Below are 16,727 nucleotides of genomic sequence, written 5' to 3'. Positions count from 1 at the left end.
ACATTGATTTAACTATGGTTACACAGAAAGAAGGAATCGTCCACCTGCAGTCAAATTGGATGATGAAAGCAATGCTTTGGACCTAAATGCTATCCAATCTTGGTGTCTTCTCTGCAATATGCCATTGATATTTGGTGATCTGGTTCAGAATGATGATAAATACTGGCAACTGCTATTGTTTCTACTACAGATCGTGAATGTTGTGATTTCTCCAGAATTAACAGAGGGTATGGCTATCTAAAACAAATAATTGCTGAGCATCATACGCTATTCAAGTATTTGTTTCCTAATAAGAATCATTTGCCTGAACATCATTTCATGATACATTATCCTCGGTGTATAAGGAATATTGCGCCAATTCTTCACACATGGTGTAAATGTTATAAAGCTAAACAAAGCTTATTTAAAACACTGCCAAAGACATTCAAAAATATCACCATGAAGAGAAAGAAGGCCCTCCAAAAAATGTACGTTAGACTACCTTGGTAACGACACTCGAGTCGCATTTGTGCCTGTGAGATTGAGTCTGACTAGTAGAAGCAGTGCCTTCTCTTCCCAAGCAATTGAAACGGAAACATTGTTTTGTTCACAAGCTAGGTTAACTTTCTGAATGCACTGTACATTTTTCAGACACCTTGACTTTTCCCACATTTTGTTACGTTACAGCCTTATTCCAAAATGGGTTAAATTATTATTAATCTACACACAACACCCCATAATGACAAAACAATAAAACAAAATTGACATTTTTAGCAAATGTATATTTAAACTTCACTTCAGAACCTTTACTCAGTACTTTGTTGATGCACCTTTGGCAGCGATTGTAGCATCGAGTCTTCTTGGGTGTGACGCTACAAGCTTAGCACACCAGTATTTGGGGAGTCTATCCCATTCTTCTCTGCAGATCCTCTTATTAAGCTCTGTCAGGTTGGATGGGGAGTGCCACTGCACAGCTATTTTCAGATATCTCCAGAGATGTTCAATCGGGTTCAGGTCCGGGCTCTGGCTGGGCCACTCAAGGACATTCACAAACTTGTCCCGAAGCCACTCCTGCGTTGCCTTGGCTGTGTGCTTAGGGTCGTGGTCCTGTTGGAAGATGCACCTTCAACCCAGTCTGAGGTCCTGAGCACTCTGGAGCAGGTTTTCATCAAGGATCTCTCTGTACTTCGCTCCATTCATCTTTGCCTCAATCCTAATCTACTCTCAAAGTCCCTGCCGCTGAAAAACATCTCTGCAGCCTGAAACTGCCACCAATATGCTTCCAACTTTCCACCAGACGTGACATTTGGTATTCACGCCAAAGAGTTCAACCAGAGAATCTTGTTTCTGAGAGTGCTTTAGGTGCCTTTTGGCAAATTCCAAGCAGGCTGTCAGATGCCTTTTACTGAGTGGTTTCCGTCTGGCCACACTACCATAAAGGACTGATTGGTGGGGTGATGCAGAGATGGTTGTCCTTCTGCAAGGTTCTACCATTTCCACAGGAACTCTGGAGCTCTGTCAGAGTGACCATCGGGTTCTTGGTCATCTCCCTGACCAAGGCCCTTCTCCCCTGATTGCTCAGTTTGGCCAGGTGGCCAGCTCTAGAAAGAGTTTTGGTGGTTTCAAACTTCTTCCATTTATGGATGATGGAGGCCACTGTGTTTTTGGGGACCTTCAATGCTGCAGGTACCCTTCCCCAGATTTGTGCCTCGACACAAACCTGTCTCATAGCTCTATGGACAATTCCTTTGACCTCATGGCTTGGTTTTTGCTCTGACATGAACTGTCAACTTATGGGACCTTATAGAGCTAGGTGGGTGCATTTTTTTCATAAATATGCAAAGATTTCCAAAAACCTGTTTTGGCTTTGTTGTTATGAGGTACTGTTTGTAGATTGAGGAAAACAATTAATTTAATCCATTTTAGGCTGTAGCATAACAAAATGTGAGAAGTGAAGGGGTCTGAACACTTTACGAATGCACTGTAAATAGCCAAGAAACCAGAAGCTAGCCAGCTAACTAGCTACTAACTAGTAGTCAGTTAGCCACTGCTAGCGGTCTTCACCATTAACTCAGACACCAGCCAGCCTCAGCTCGGTCAATACCTGCCAGTCTGCACAGCGCAATATCACCCCAGAGCATATCAGACTGCTTTTTCTCTACCATATCTCCGGATTCCTACCACAATCTCTGAACCTTTACACTGGTTTATCGCAACTAGCTAGCTGCAATCCGAGTGGCTACTCCTGGCTAACGTCTCTTTCCTGAAGCAAGCCCCAGTTAGCCATGAGCTAGCCTCAAGCTAGGCCCATCTCCCGGCTAGCCGAAGCAGCAGCAAATTCTTGGGCTACAATACTTCTTTTGACAATTGGCCTGGACCCTTTACTGCCGACACGGAGCCCCGCCAATCCATCACGACTGTTCTGCCGAAGTAATCGTCCAAGGTGGTTTCAACAGGCTCTTTTGTTGCGACGTCACCGAAGGCCCATTCTGCTATCCCCGGCCCACTAGCTGTCTGAATCGCTGTGTCTCCAGCTCGCCTAGCGTAGTAGCAACTAGTGAATCGGCACACTGACTTATTTATTGCTACTCATTGGACCCTATGATCACTCGGCTACACATGCCTCTCTCTAATGTCAATATGCCTTGTCTATTGCTGTTTAGTGATTATTGTCTTATTTCACTGTAGTGCCCCCAGCTCTGCCCAATATGCCTTAGATAGCCCTTTTGTCCCACCCCCCCACACATGCGGTGACCTCACCTGGCTTATCTGGTGCCTCTAAAGACAACCTCTCTCATCGTCACTCAATGCCTAGGTTTACCTCCACTGTACTCACATCCTCCATACCGTGTCTGTACATTATGCCCTTAATCTATTCTTCCACGCCCAGAAATTTGCTCCTTTTACTCTCTGCTCTGAACGCACTAGACGACCAGTTCTTATAGCCTTTAGCCGTACCCTTATCCCTCCTTTGTTCTTCTGGTGATGCAGAGGTTAACCCAGGCCCTGCAGCCCCTAGCACCACTCCCATTCCCCAGGTGTTCTCGTTTGTTGACTTCTGTACCTGTAAAAGCCTTGGTTTCATGCATGTTAACATCAGAAGCCTCCTCCCTAAGTTTGTTTTATTCCCTGCTTTAGCACATTCCACCAACCCTGATGTCCTAGCCGTGTCTGAATCCTGGTTTAGGAAGGCCACCAAAACTCCAGACATTTCCATCCCCAACTACAACATTTTCCGACAAGATATAAATGCCAAAGGGGGCGGAGTTGCAATCTACTGCAGAGATGGTCTGCAGAGTTCTGTCATACTATCCAGGTCTGTGCCCAAACAAACAATTTAAAAAAATACACCTTTCCAGAAACAAGTCTCTCACCGTTGCCGCTTGTTATAGACCCCCCTCAGCCCCCAGCTGTGCCCTGGACACCATATGTGAATTGACTGCCCCCCATCTATCTTCAGAGTTTGTACTGTTAGGTGACCTAAACTGGAATATGCTTAAAACCTGTTGGGCATAGGGGGCAGTATTTTCACAGCCGGATAAAAAACGTACCCGATTTAATCTGGTTACTACTCTTGCCCAGAAACTAGAATATGCATATGATTAGTAGATTTGGATGGAAAACACTCTAAAGTTTCTAAAACTGTTTGAATGGTGTCTGTGAGTATAACAGAACTCATATGGCAGGCAAAAACCTGAGAAGATTCCAGGCAGGAAGTGGCCTGTCTGACAATTTGTAGTCCTTCTGTTGCATCTCTACAAAAATTACAGCATCTGTGCTGTTACTTGACACTTTCTAAGGCTTCCATTGGCTCTCTAAAGCCTTTAGAAAGCAGAATGACGTGTCTCCTGTTTCTGGGCAAAGTACAGCAGCAGAGTTTGTAAGTGGCCTGCCTGGGGACAGTGAGTCTGAAGATGCGCGTTCACGAGACTTCGGCATTTTTTTCTTTCCCTCTTTGAATGAATACAACGTTGCCCAGTTGGAATATTATCGCTATTTTACGAGAAAAATAGCATAAAAATGTATTTTAAACAGCGTTTGACATGCTTCTATGTACGGTAATGGAATATTTTTAATTTTTTTGTCACGAAATGCGCTCGCGCGTTACCCTTCGGATAGTGACCTGAACGCACGAACAAAACGGAGGTATTTGGATATAACTATGGATTATTTGGAACCAAAACAACATTTGTTATTGAAGTAGAAGTCCTGGGAGTGCATTCTGACGAAGAACAGCAAAGGTAATCCAATTTTTCTAATAGTAATTCTGAGTTTAGGCTGCCCCGACGTTGGCGGGTCTGAATACCTAGCCTTGATGGCCGAGCTATGTACTCAGAATATTGCAAAATGTGCTTTCGCCGAAAAGCTATTTTAAAATTGGACATAGCGATTGCATAAAGGAGTTCTGTATCTATAATTGTTATGTATTTTGTCAACGTTTATCATGAGTAATTTAGTAAATTAACTGGAAGTTTTCAGTGGGTATGCTAGTTATGAACATCACATGCTAATGTAAAAAGCTGGTTTTTGATATAAATATGAACGTGATTGAACAAAACATGCATGTATTGTATAACATAATGTCCAAGGAGTGTCATCTGATGAAGATCATCAAAGGTTAGTGCTGCATTTAGCTGTGTTTTTTTTTTTTTACATATATGCTTGCTTTGAAAATGGCTGTGTGATTATTTGTGGCAATGTACTCTCCTGACATAATCTAATGTTTTGCTTTCGCTGTAAAGCCTTTTGAAATCGGACAATGTGGTTAGATTAACCTGTTTAGGATAGGGGGCAGTATTCACGGCCGGATAAAAAACGTACCCGATTTAATCTGGTTATTACTCCTGCCCAGCAACTAGAATATGCATATACTTGTTTGATTTGGATAGAAAACGCATCCTAAAGTTTCTAAAACTGTTTGAATGGTGTCTGTGAGTAAAACAGAACTCATATGGCAGGCCAAAACCTGAAAAGATTCTATACAGGAAGTGCCCTCTCTGACCATTTCTTGGCCTTCTATAGCCTCTTTATCGAAAACAGAGGATCTCTGCTGTAACGTGACATTTTCTAAGGCTCCCATAGGCTCTCAGAAGGTGCCATAACGGGGAATGATGACTCTGCAGTCCCTGGGCGAAAAACAGTAGCGCATTTGGATAATGGTCGATCTCAGAACAATGACACGGGCGCGCATGCACGAGAAGAGTCCATTTTACATTTTCAGTCTTTCAACGAAAACGTCTCCCGGTCGGAATATTATCGCTATTTTACGAGAAATCACATAAAAATTGATTTTAAACAGCGTTTGACATGCTTCGAAGTACGGTAATGGAATATTTAGAATTTCTTTGTCACGATATGCGCCGGCGCGTCACCCTTTCGGATAGTGTCTTGAACGCAAGAACAAAACGCTGCTATTTGGATATAACTATGGATTATTTGGAACCAAAACAACATCGGGTGTAAAGCAGAAGTCCTGGGAGTGCATTCTGACGAAGAACAGCAAAGGTAATCCAATTTTTCTTATAGTAAATCTGAGTTTGGTGAGTGCCAAACTTGGTGGGTGTCAAAATAGCCCGGCCATCATGGCTAGCTATCTACTCAGAATATTGCAAAATGTGCTTTCACCGAAAAGCTATTTTAAAATCTGACATAGCGATTGCATAAAGGAGTTCTGTATCTATAATTCTTAAAATAATTGTTATGTTTTTGTGAACGTTTATCGTGAGTAATTTAGTAAATTCACCGGAAGTTTCGGTGGGTATGCTAGTTCTGAAAGTCACATGCTAATGTAAAAAGCTGGTTTTTGATATAAATATGAACTTGATTGAACAAAACATGCATGTATTGTATAACATAATGTCCTAGGGTTGTCATCTGATGAAGATCATCAAAGGTTAGTGCTGCATTTAGCTGTGGTTTTGTTTTTTGTGACATTATATGCTAGCTTGAAAAATGGGTGTCTGATTATTTCTGGCTGGGTACTCTGCTGACATAATCTAATGTTTTGCTTTCGTTGTAAAGCCTTTTTGAAATCGGACAGTGTGGTTAGATTAACGATTTAAAATTGTGTAAAATAGTCATATGTTTGAAAAATTGAAGTTTTTGCATTTTTGAGGTTTTTGAATAACGCGCCACGGGATTACACTGGCTGTTACGTAGGTGGGACAATTTGGTGCCACCTACCCTAGAGAGGTTAAACAGCCTTGGAAGTGCCGTACTTGTAAGCCAACGTAACTAATTTTTTATATTAACCTGTTTAACTGCATTGATATGGCTTAATAGATAATAATCCAGACTCGGTATAGTTGCAAATACCATGCAGTTGCACCGGGGGAATTTAAACAAAACAGATTGTTTCGCCCATTTATTGATTAATCAATTTCCCATTCCCCAATCAAATACCTTCATTGATACCACATAATAAAACTGACAAATACAGCTTTTTACTCCAATCTGGCAACCCTCATAAAATCCGACAGCACCAGTATCACAAATTATTAAGCAAAAACAAGCATAGAAAACAGCATTGGCATTAATAAATAAAATAAAACATAAGCCTACTATTGTACCATAAGTATTTCGGTGACAACCTGGTTGATTATTATGAATTTTTTATAGAGATAATTGTGGGACACAAAGACTGTATAACACCATTGCCCAAAATGCATTGCTCCAATAACTTTCAAAAGATTGTTCCGAAGTTGTATTTTCCTATGAATGAAGTCGCACAAAAATGAGTGTATTTTCCTAATTAAGCCACACAAAAACACACAATCTGCTGAAATATATATTATTTTTACATATTTGCACGAATTGAGTGTGAGAGTGTTTTGCCAATGTAGACGTCTGATTGACCATGCAGCGCCTATAACAGTGAGCTTTCCCAGTGCAGAACTCAAGGCCTGATTAATAATGCACACTCTTACTGTAGCAAGCAAGCGGAGACTGATCTGTCTGGTGTGATGATTTAATCTGGCCTGAAAATCCTTACACTCAGAAAGGAAAATTAAGTACACTAAAGGAAATTAGTAAATGCGACCCTTTTCAAGTCCATTTCAATCTGGTTAGCCAGTTCAAAAAGAAGCCAGACCTCTTTAGTATGTCTGTGAATGCTATTCTCATCAAAACCTAGAGTGGAATCAACAACCCATACACCCATCTTCCATTCCTATACAGGAGTAAAACCATAAAAACTCATTAGTAATGTACTGTAGGATGGACATAGAGAAGAGTGAAGGTATCAGAGTTCCACATGTAACCTTTTCCATCATGACACGGGTGGTTTGACGTTGTCGTAAACATGTGTTGAGTGAGTATGAGGAGCCTGTGGAATGTGTCATGGCACGAGGCAGCTGGGCTTTTTTTATCTCTGACTGTCACAACATCCACAGGTGGCACCTCTCCCCGTTCGGGCGGCGGTCGTCGTCGCTGGCCTACTAGCTGCCACCGATTTCCTTTTCTGTTTCGTTTGGTAATGTCTGGTTAGGGTAGCACCTGTTTTGTGTTTAGTAATTAGTGGGGTATTTAGTCTGTCTGTTTTGTGTTTGGGGTTGTGCGGGATTGTTTCGTGTCTTATCGTAGGTTGGGGGGGGGATTTCTTTTCTGGTCCTTTTATATTTAGCGTTTTGGCTTTAGGGTTGCTGGGCTGTGTCCCGTTATATTCCCAGGACTGTGTTAGTCTGCCTTTGTTGGAATATTTTTCCCTTGCCTTGTCGGCTTGATATTTTGGACTTGTTTTTTCTTCATTAATAAAGTAACTACATGTTTCACGTACCCGAGTCTCCTGCGCCTGACTTCACCCCTCCTGCAGAACTATTATTTGACACTGACCTCGTTAACACTCCTCAGCCTGGCCCCCTCTGTGACTGTCACTCCATAAAAGTCCACTGAAATCAGCAGAAAGAATGCGATGATCGTAAAGAGGATCAGAGAAAAGTATAATTGAACATATTGATTGGCCAACATCTGAGAGCCCAGCTTATGACCTCCAAGTTGAAACTGGTTCATTTTTACCAACATTTTCCAAAATGTAGGAAACATCACAACAACCCAAATAAAATTGGAGTGTCAACCATGGCCTAAATCCACATCGAAACTGTGTCGAAATGATAATGGACCTATATTTATGTAATCTCTTCACTGGCTCGCTAACAATGACTAATGAAAGCTAGACAGGCTCTTTAAAAAATTCCCCTCAAAATGCATAGAGGACAATTGTTTGCAGATTTTGACGGTGAAGCAATACTGTATATCCAATTTTCAGTGCAGCCCTTGATGAACACCAAATGTGTACCCTGTGCAAAATGAGTTTGACACCCCTGGTCTAGACGTTTTGGACATGAAAAACTAGTGACTGAGAAATGGTTGATGGGTCAGACTGTCTGCACTTCTACCCCTTACAACAGGTGTATACTAACAGTGAAATGCTTACTTAAGGGTTGTTTCCAACAATGCAAATATATGATTCAAAATGCATGGTTCAGATCTGTAGCGCTTTCAGTATGGTTGTACATCACAGCAACAACAAAAAAGTACCAATTAGAGCCCAAACTTTACGTATAAAATATTAAAAAGCGTTAGATTTGGTGAGTCAAATTGGTGCATGGCAATTGACTCATCCATATTAGAGGGTGTAAATAAATATGACTATAATAAACCTTATTATGCCCTCAGACTTAAGGATCATGTACTGGTAAAGGAATACAATGGAAGATGTGTGGTTTTGAGTTCAGGATAGACAAATCTGTTAGCAGCCCCTTTTTTAAAGCTGACATTAACAAGCTTTGTCTGATGGTTCAGGACTTCATTGGATCTTCAAATAGAAGCCCTCGACTTGGACTCAATCATCAGGTGTGGTATTGAAACTGTTTTATGGCAGGACAAAGTATAACTAAAAAAGGCATCCTATAGTTGCATATGATGGAGCTGCTGAAACACTTCTTCAGATAGTTCCTCGTTTGTCACCAGAAGAGAATGGGAAGCATTTAGTTTATTTATGACCAGACTAAATTTAATTACTTCCGTCACTGAATAGAAAATGAATAAAAGTGAGTCTGCTCTTATTCAATTAGTGTCTCCCTAGGTGACAGTGTTTGCATTTCTCCTTTTCCCAAACAATGATGTTCTTTCTATGGAGTTTTTGGTTGAAGAGTGCATTTAAATCAAATACTAATTTGCCTTTGTAGTACAACAGATGAAATAAAGCTTAATTGTTTTTTCTGGTTAACATTGTACAGAGAACACAGGTATAAATACACAGGGGATAATTGGGAAGATGGGCAACACCTGGAGGGAGGTGGAGACAATCAAAGACAGGTGAAACAGACCAGGGTGTGACAGGCTTGAAAGAAGGGTATGATAAATCAAAGTAATTTTGCTGGAACATTTCCACATTTCAGATATAGTGCTGGAATACCGATTTAATTTGTTTGTCCTAATAATTAGAAAGATTGCTCAGAAAAAACTGGTGTTTTAGTCAGTTTATGCTTCTATTTTGACCTTACGCCGATTAGGATAAGCAGAATAAGGTATTTATATTACTATTTCCATACTCGGCCTACAGCCATAAATCGGTTTAATATTGAATTATTTGTGTGCATGTAAACATACTCACTGCCATCACAGAATATATTGTGGGAGCCAACTCTTCAATCACTGGGTCATAAATCTGATTAGAAATCAGAGTGTGCAAATAGATTTCAGCCAGGCCCTTCCTTTACTACATCTTTGAGCTGAAATATCAGGCAGAGTTTATCACCTCCAGTCTAAGAGACACCTGCTGAACAATTTAAAGGTTGTGATGAATTTTTAACAGTGTTCTTGTGTTGTGAGCAAGTATTCTGATCCAACATCTTCACTGTTTCCCTCTTTTGACACACCCCTCTTATTCTAAAAAAGCTACTTACTGAAAGAAAAGGGTTCCTGGACTATGGATTCAAAGATGTCTCCAATATATAAGATGGTCCCTCTGGAAATGTTGAACAATCACACTATGAAAGATCCATCTGTAATTTACAGATGGGTCTGTCTTTCCACAGGCCTTTATACCCCCTTCTCAGTAGATTGATTGCTTTGTGTTCTATTATCTGTGCTGCAGTTACAGATTATAGAATGTATGATTTCCCTGACACACATTGGGAGTTTAAAGGAGGGTGCTGGTATTTGGTGTCATCCATTTTGAGATCAATGAAACATACCTCAGACCGGGAGGGGAAAATGTCAGATCTAACTGTTCATAGTGTTTCATTAGCTCCACTGCCCTCTGTGGATAAAGAGACTGCCCGTAGATCTGATTCAGAGCTAAGGAGAGAGCGCTCCTTCCACCGCTTACTCTCTCCCAGCATTTCTTTTTCATTATCCCTCTTATCCAGGCTGAATCACATCCGGCTGTGATTGGGAGTCCCATAGGGCGGCGCACAATTGGCCTAGCATCGTCCGGGTTTGGCTGGGTAGGCCATCATTGTAAATAAGAATTTGTTCTTAACTGGCTGCCTAGTTAAATAAACGTAAAAAAATTAAAATATTAGAAAATGTACAAATCTTCAGACCCTGTATCTCACACTCTCACTTTTTCTTCTCTCCTCATCTCTTTCCCACCCTCACCCTTTCGTTGAGTGATGGTTAGTAGATTATCATCTGGACAGGGTCCCCAGGGTCATACCTCCTTAACTGAACTCCCCATTGCCCCAGTGGGCAGATTGTGTTAATCCTGGTGGGATACTTGGTATATGTGCTCTGGGGGTAGAGAGGGACCATGGAAAAGCAACTGGGGCTGTGGTGTTTTGTGTTCGAGAACCTTCTGCTGAATTGACAATTTTTCGGGGTGAGCTGGAAGCCTTGGCGTCATTCGGTAAATTGGATTAAGTCCAAGTTACGAAGGCGAGCTGATCTCCAAGGAGTTTTCCCCCAGCATGAATATTGATGAACCGGTTTTCATAAGGAGTATGGAATACCTCAACCTCAGTCTACCGCTGAAACCCTGTTAACAGCAGGGGCTCCCCACCATCAGTCAGAACCCACAGGTCACTGTGCTCAAATTCACCATCCAAACATACCATTACCCCCAAAAAGAGAAGGGAGGTGAAGGGAAATGAAATGTTTGTATTTACCAAATGTGGCATCTTCCCAGGTGAGCATCGGAAACTCTGGCCCCTATTCAACATTAACAGAGGCCTGCCTGACAAGCTTGGTGAATCAGACTCAAGGTCAGGTCTTAAACTCTCAGCAGAAATGACAGAAGCTGTTCAATGTGGCCTTGACAGGTTAAGGAAACACCCTCAGAAATCCTCAGGTTACAGTTCAGCTTTAACAAGATGGAACCATCACAACCATCTTAATTAGAGACATTGAAACCCACAACACCTTCTCTGCCTGCAGCTGAGCCTGTCAATTTAATAGTAATTATGCATCACACGAGATTCATTATCATCACTTATCATCATGTCAGAGCATTCCGATTCCAGTCACAACTTGTGAGGAAACTACTCAGTAATTTCTGATCAGCACACCATCCTCAGCCCTGCCCTGCATCTTATACAGTCACCAATTAAGAGGGTGGAGTAGCCCTGAACTTCATAAATGCTATTTCCTTCCTTTAATGTCTGTGGTCATTCTGTCAAAGGCCACAGAGAGGACAAGGTTCTCAAGCTCCAATTAGTCAGCACAGAGAGAGATGTGACGTCTTTGAGACACACAGACAGAGGCCATTTAGAGATGAAGTAGATCTCAGAGTAGCGGTGCCGAGGGAAGATACACTACCACACAGACAGAGGAGGCAAGAAGCCTTATGCTGCTACAGGCTGATAGAATGATGTAGAGAGGACAGAAAGAAGAGCAAAAGAGGGATAGAGGATGGGAGTGGGAAATGGAGAGCAGACACCAGACTAGACTGCTGCAGGCTGAGACGCCAAAGACAGTAGAGAACGGAGAAAGCCATAGAGAAGATGGGAGAGGCCAGAGAGAGAGAGAGAGAAGCCAGACACCAGCCTATACATTCATTATCACCTCACCAACCTGAGAACCACAATAAATGACCGTAATAGAAGTTGACACACTCATCTGCCAAAGGCCAGCGAGAGACGAGATGCTTTCATTCCCTTTACCCTATACACTGCCTCCATCTCACACACCACCCCATTTTCCATCCTGGTTGTAATCCCTCACTTTCTCGCTCTCCGTCTCCCTCTCCTGAGCCCACGGCTCTGAGTCTCTGAAACTAAAGCCCATGATTGCGTGTCAACTATCTCAGCTTCAGCAAAATGTTGGAACACTTGAATGTAAGGTCAGATGTCAAAGACCTTGTAATATTACATTGTCACTACTCACTTTTGCAAACCTGTAGGTGAAATAATAATATTAATATACACTTCACATCCCACATTTGTGCTTAAAATATTTGTCTCTTGATTGCTTTTTCTAAAACAATAGAGCTCTGTTTCACATATTTGCATATTGCCTTCACTTTGCCTTCACTTTGCAGTAAGGTTTGTGTTATGGAGTAGAGGTGTCTGCATGTCTCTGCTATCCATGTCTTAGTGCTGTCTGAATCATCTATCCCTGTAAGCTTGGATGAGCTGAACGCTGCTCGAATCATAAACCGTGACTGACAAAACAAATAAAAAGAGCACCGCAGGTTCCATCGCCTCTGCACACAATCAAACGAAATGAAACATGGAAAACATAAAAGAGATAAGATGGAAGCCCCTGAGATGGTGTCATGCCAGTGTAATAGAAGGGGTTGCTCCAGGAGGGTTTGGTCAGAACAGAGGAGGCTCTACTGGATAGAAGGAAACACCTCCTCTAGGGGACAAAGACAGCCATGTCAGGTGTGAAGCAGAAATCCTGACATTAAATCCCCTTTTGTGCCGTGAAATCTGGACATTCCACCTGAAAACTTCTCCGGGGCTGCGGTATGTACCCCTCCCGACCCTCTTTCCACATGAAAACTTGTGCACAGACACAAAAACAAACCAACAAACAGCTCTTACCTGCTGCTCTGCCTGATCTGTAGTCCTTGTAAATTAGGGAGTTTTGGTGGCGCTGCCTCTGATCTCAGCCCCACTGGTCTCTCAGCGAGTCTCCTGTGACAACAGCATCAACAACAATGGCCCCATGATTCTCTGTTCATTCTCTTTAGAACTATGCTGTTCAAGAGAGCACCGCTATGCAATACGGGGATATCAACTCACCAATTCTATGGCTGGTTTAATCTCAGTGCAAGAGGTGTCACTGCAGTACCTGGTTTGTATCCAGGCTGCATCACATCCGGCCGTGATTGGGAGTCCCATAAGGCGGTGCACAATTGGCCCAGCGTCATCCGGGTTTGGCCATCATTGTAAATAAGAATTTCTTAACTCTTGCCTAGTTAAATAAAGGTTAAATAAAAATAAAAAAGGACACCAAATGAACTGGGTAATGAGGGCCACAATAAAAGTACTTTGTCTTTAGTAGAGAAAGGAAACTAAAGGATGATGTAATTTTGCTTCTCTGAGAGGCATGGCCCTCCTGCTTTGTGGAGGAGATGCTCATCTGGGCCCGAAAGAGCTTTGTGGATCAGGAAGGTCCCAAATGACTATCATTTACACTCAGACTTAGGGAATAACATGGAGGAAATTACAAAACGAAGATACCGAAGCACAGAGTATACTCACTGTGATGTATTATATTAAAAGAGGCCCTGAGGGTGCTGTGATGACCAGAGTAATTGGCTTTCTCCTGCTATAATAATCTGCATCAGTCAGGCCAAAATGCCAACACACTCAGGCCACTGTAAAGGTCAGAGAGAGCCCCAAAGCTCCCTCCTCCTCTCAATTGCTCCTGAACTCTCCATGAATTTCTCCTGCCTGTTCCCCTCGTTTTTTTCTGTGTATGTCTGACTTTATATTGAATGCTTGTGCATACCCTAGGCTTGAATCTAATGTAGTGCAAATGACAGTCGTGGAAATTGGACCCAAGACGTCTTAACGAGTATTGTGACCATGTATTGTGATGGACTTTTGACCTTTATGTGACCTTGACAGCTAGTTACCAGTTTGCGGAAGCTTGGTTTTTATTTTCCTGCTACTTGAAACACCAGGCATTTTGTTTCCTTCAGGATGATACAACACACAGAGGTGTGTGAAACCCAATCATCTGTCAATTCACTTCTGACCTGCTCCCTCCTCTAATCCCTCCTTCCATCTCTTGCTCCCTCCACTCCTCTTCCCACTCCCTCCTGCATCACTCCTCCCACCCTTTCCCTCCCTCTATCTCTCTGACCAGCTCTTTCTATCCCCTCCCTCATCCCTGTTACCTGCTTATTCCACTCCCCTCTCCCACTCCATACCTCCCTCCATTCCTCTCACCTGCTCTCTCCATCCCCCTTCCCACTCCTTCCTTTCATCACTCTTCCCACCCCGTAGCTTCAGAGATCTGCTCATCCACTACCTTTGACCGCAGATACCCAGAGTGACAGCTGGTAACATGGGGATCTTTGATTTGTAACCATTCTCTATTTGTCTTTAGACAGAAGAGTTCCATGTCCAGTTCCAACACTGGCCCAAAGCTGTTCATTAACACTACCTCGTGTCCTGGTGAATAATAGCCAACAGAACAGAAACAGGTGTTCTCTTTTATAATTTTTTTCCTCCATGTGAGTTACCAAAACTTAACTCGGCTGTTAAACGCTCATATGCCATTTAACAGCCGTTTTTATCCAGAGCAACTTACAGTCTTACAAACACCACCCAAGCAAGGGCCACCCACTCAACTTACATATGGGTGGCCCTTGCAGGAATCGAACCCACAACCTTGGACATTGCAAGAGCTATGCTCTACTGACTGCGCCAAGGATTGAGGTATGCGAGGTATGATAAGAGGTATGCTTCATATACTTTGTACAGACAAGCAAATAGCCTATTGTTAGTACTCATAAAAGCCTACTGCAAGGAGGCAAAGAGGTAAAGCCAGTTCAGGGCTGTCTAGTGATGAGGGGGGGAGCATTTCGCTACACGCACAAGAACATCTGCTAACATCCGCTACACCCGCAATATAAAAATGTTTATGTGACCAATAAAATGTGATTTGATTTTAATAAATTGATAGTTTCAAATCTCAATATTTTATATATATATATATATATATATTGTTCGCCCTCTTCTTTTTAACCTCTCTAGGGTAGGTGGCACCAAATCGTCCCACCTACGTAACAGCCAGTGTAATCCCATGGCGCGTTATTCAAAAACCTCAAATGCAAAAACTTCAATTTTTCAAACATATGACTATTTTACACCATTTTAAGGACAAGACTCTCGTTAATCTAACCACACTGTCCGATTTCAAAAAGGCTTTACAACGAAAGCAAAACATTAGATTATGTCAGCAGAGTACCCAACCAGAAATAATCAGACACCCATTTTTCAAGCTAGCATATAATGTCACATAAACCGAAACCACAGCTAAATGTAGCACTAACCTTTGATCTTCATCAGATGACAACTCTAGGACATTACGTTATACAATACATGCATGTTTTGTTCAATCAAGTTCATATTTATATCAAAAACCAGCTTTTTACATTAGCATGTGACTAGCATGTGACTAGCATTCCCACCGAACACTGCCGGTGAATTTACTAAATTACTCACGATAAACGTTCACAAAAAGCATAACAATTATTTTAAGAATTATAGATACAGAACTCCTCTATGCACTCGATATGTCCGATTTTAAAATAGCTTTTCGGTGAAAGCACATTTTGCAATATTCTCAGTAGATAGCCCGGCATCACAGGGCTAGCTATTTAGACACCCGGCAAGTTTAGCACTCACCAAAGTCAGATTTACTATAAGAAAAATGTTATTACCTTTGCTGTCTTCGTCAGAATGCACTCCCAGGACTTCTACTTCAATAACAAATGTTGGTTTGGTTCAAATAATCCATAGTTATATCCAAACAGCGGCGTTTTGTTTGTGCGTTCAAGACACTATCCGAAAGGGTAAATAAGGGTGACGAGCATGGCGCAATTCGTGACAAATAAATTCTAAATATTCCATTACCGTACTTCGAAGCATGTCAACCGCTGTTTAAAATCAATTTTTATGCCATTTTTCTCATAAAAAAGCGATAATATTCCGACCGGGAATCTGCGTTTAGGTAAACAGACGAAAGAAAATAAAGCATTCGGTCGACTCGTGCACGCGCCTAAGCCCATAGTACTCTGATCGGCCACTTGCCAAAAGCGATAATGTGTTTCAGCCAGAGGCTGCCTCGATATCGTTCAGCTTTTTCCCGGGCTCTGAGAGCCTATGGGAGCCGTAGGATGTGTCACGTTAGAGCAAAGATCCTCAGTCTTCAATAAAAAGAGCCAAGATGAAACACAACTTGTCAGACAGGCCACTTCCTGCATGGAATCTTCTCAGGTTTTGGCCTGCCATATGAGTTCTGTTATACTCACAGACACCATTCAAACAGTTTTAGAAACTTTAGGGTGTTTTCTATCCAAAGCCAATAATTATATGCATATTCTAGTTACTGGGCAGGAGTAGTAACCAGATTAAATCGGGTACTTTTTTTATCCGGCCGTGTCAATACAGCCCCCTAGCCCTAACAGGTTAAAGGTACAATATGCGGAAATCTCTCCAGCATTTCCTAGTTGCTAAAAATCGAATAGTTTGCCTAATTTCAGTCTGTGACAAAAAAAGCAATATTGTACCATCTAAACCATTGTGATTTTCATAACCAAACCTCTCTCGTCTCTCTGCAGCAGACAT

This window comes from Salmo salar, chromosome ssa09 (genome assembly GCF_905237065.1).
Source record: "Salmo salar chromosome ssa09, Ssal_v3.1, whole genome shotgun sequence".
Lineage (NCBI taxonomy): Eukaryota > Metazoa > Chordata > Actinopteri > Salmoniformes > Salmonidae > Salmo > Salmo salar.
The sequence above is the reverse complement of the archived record's forward strand: the minus strand, read 5'-3'. Positions refer to the sequence as shown.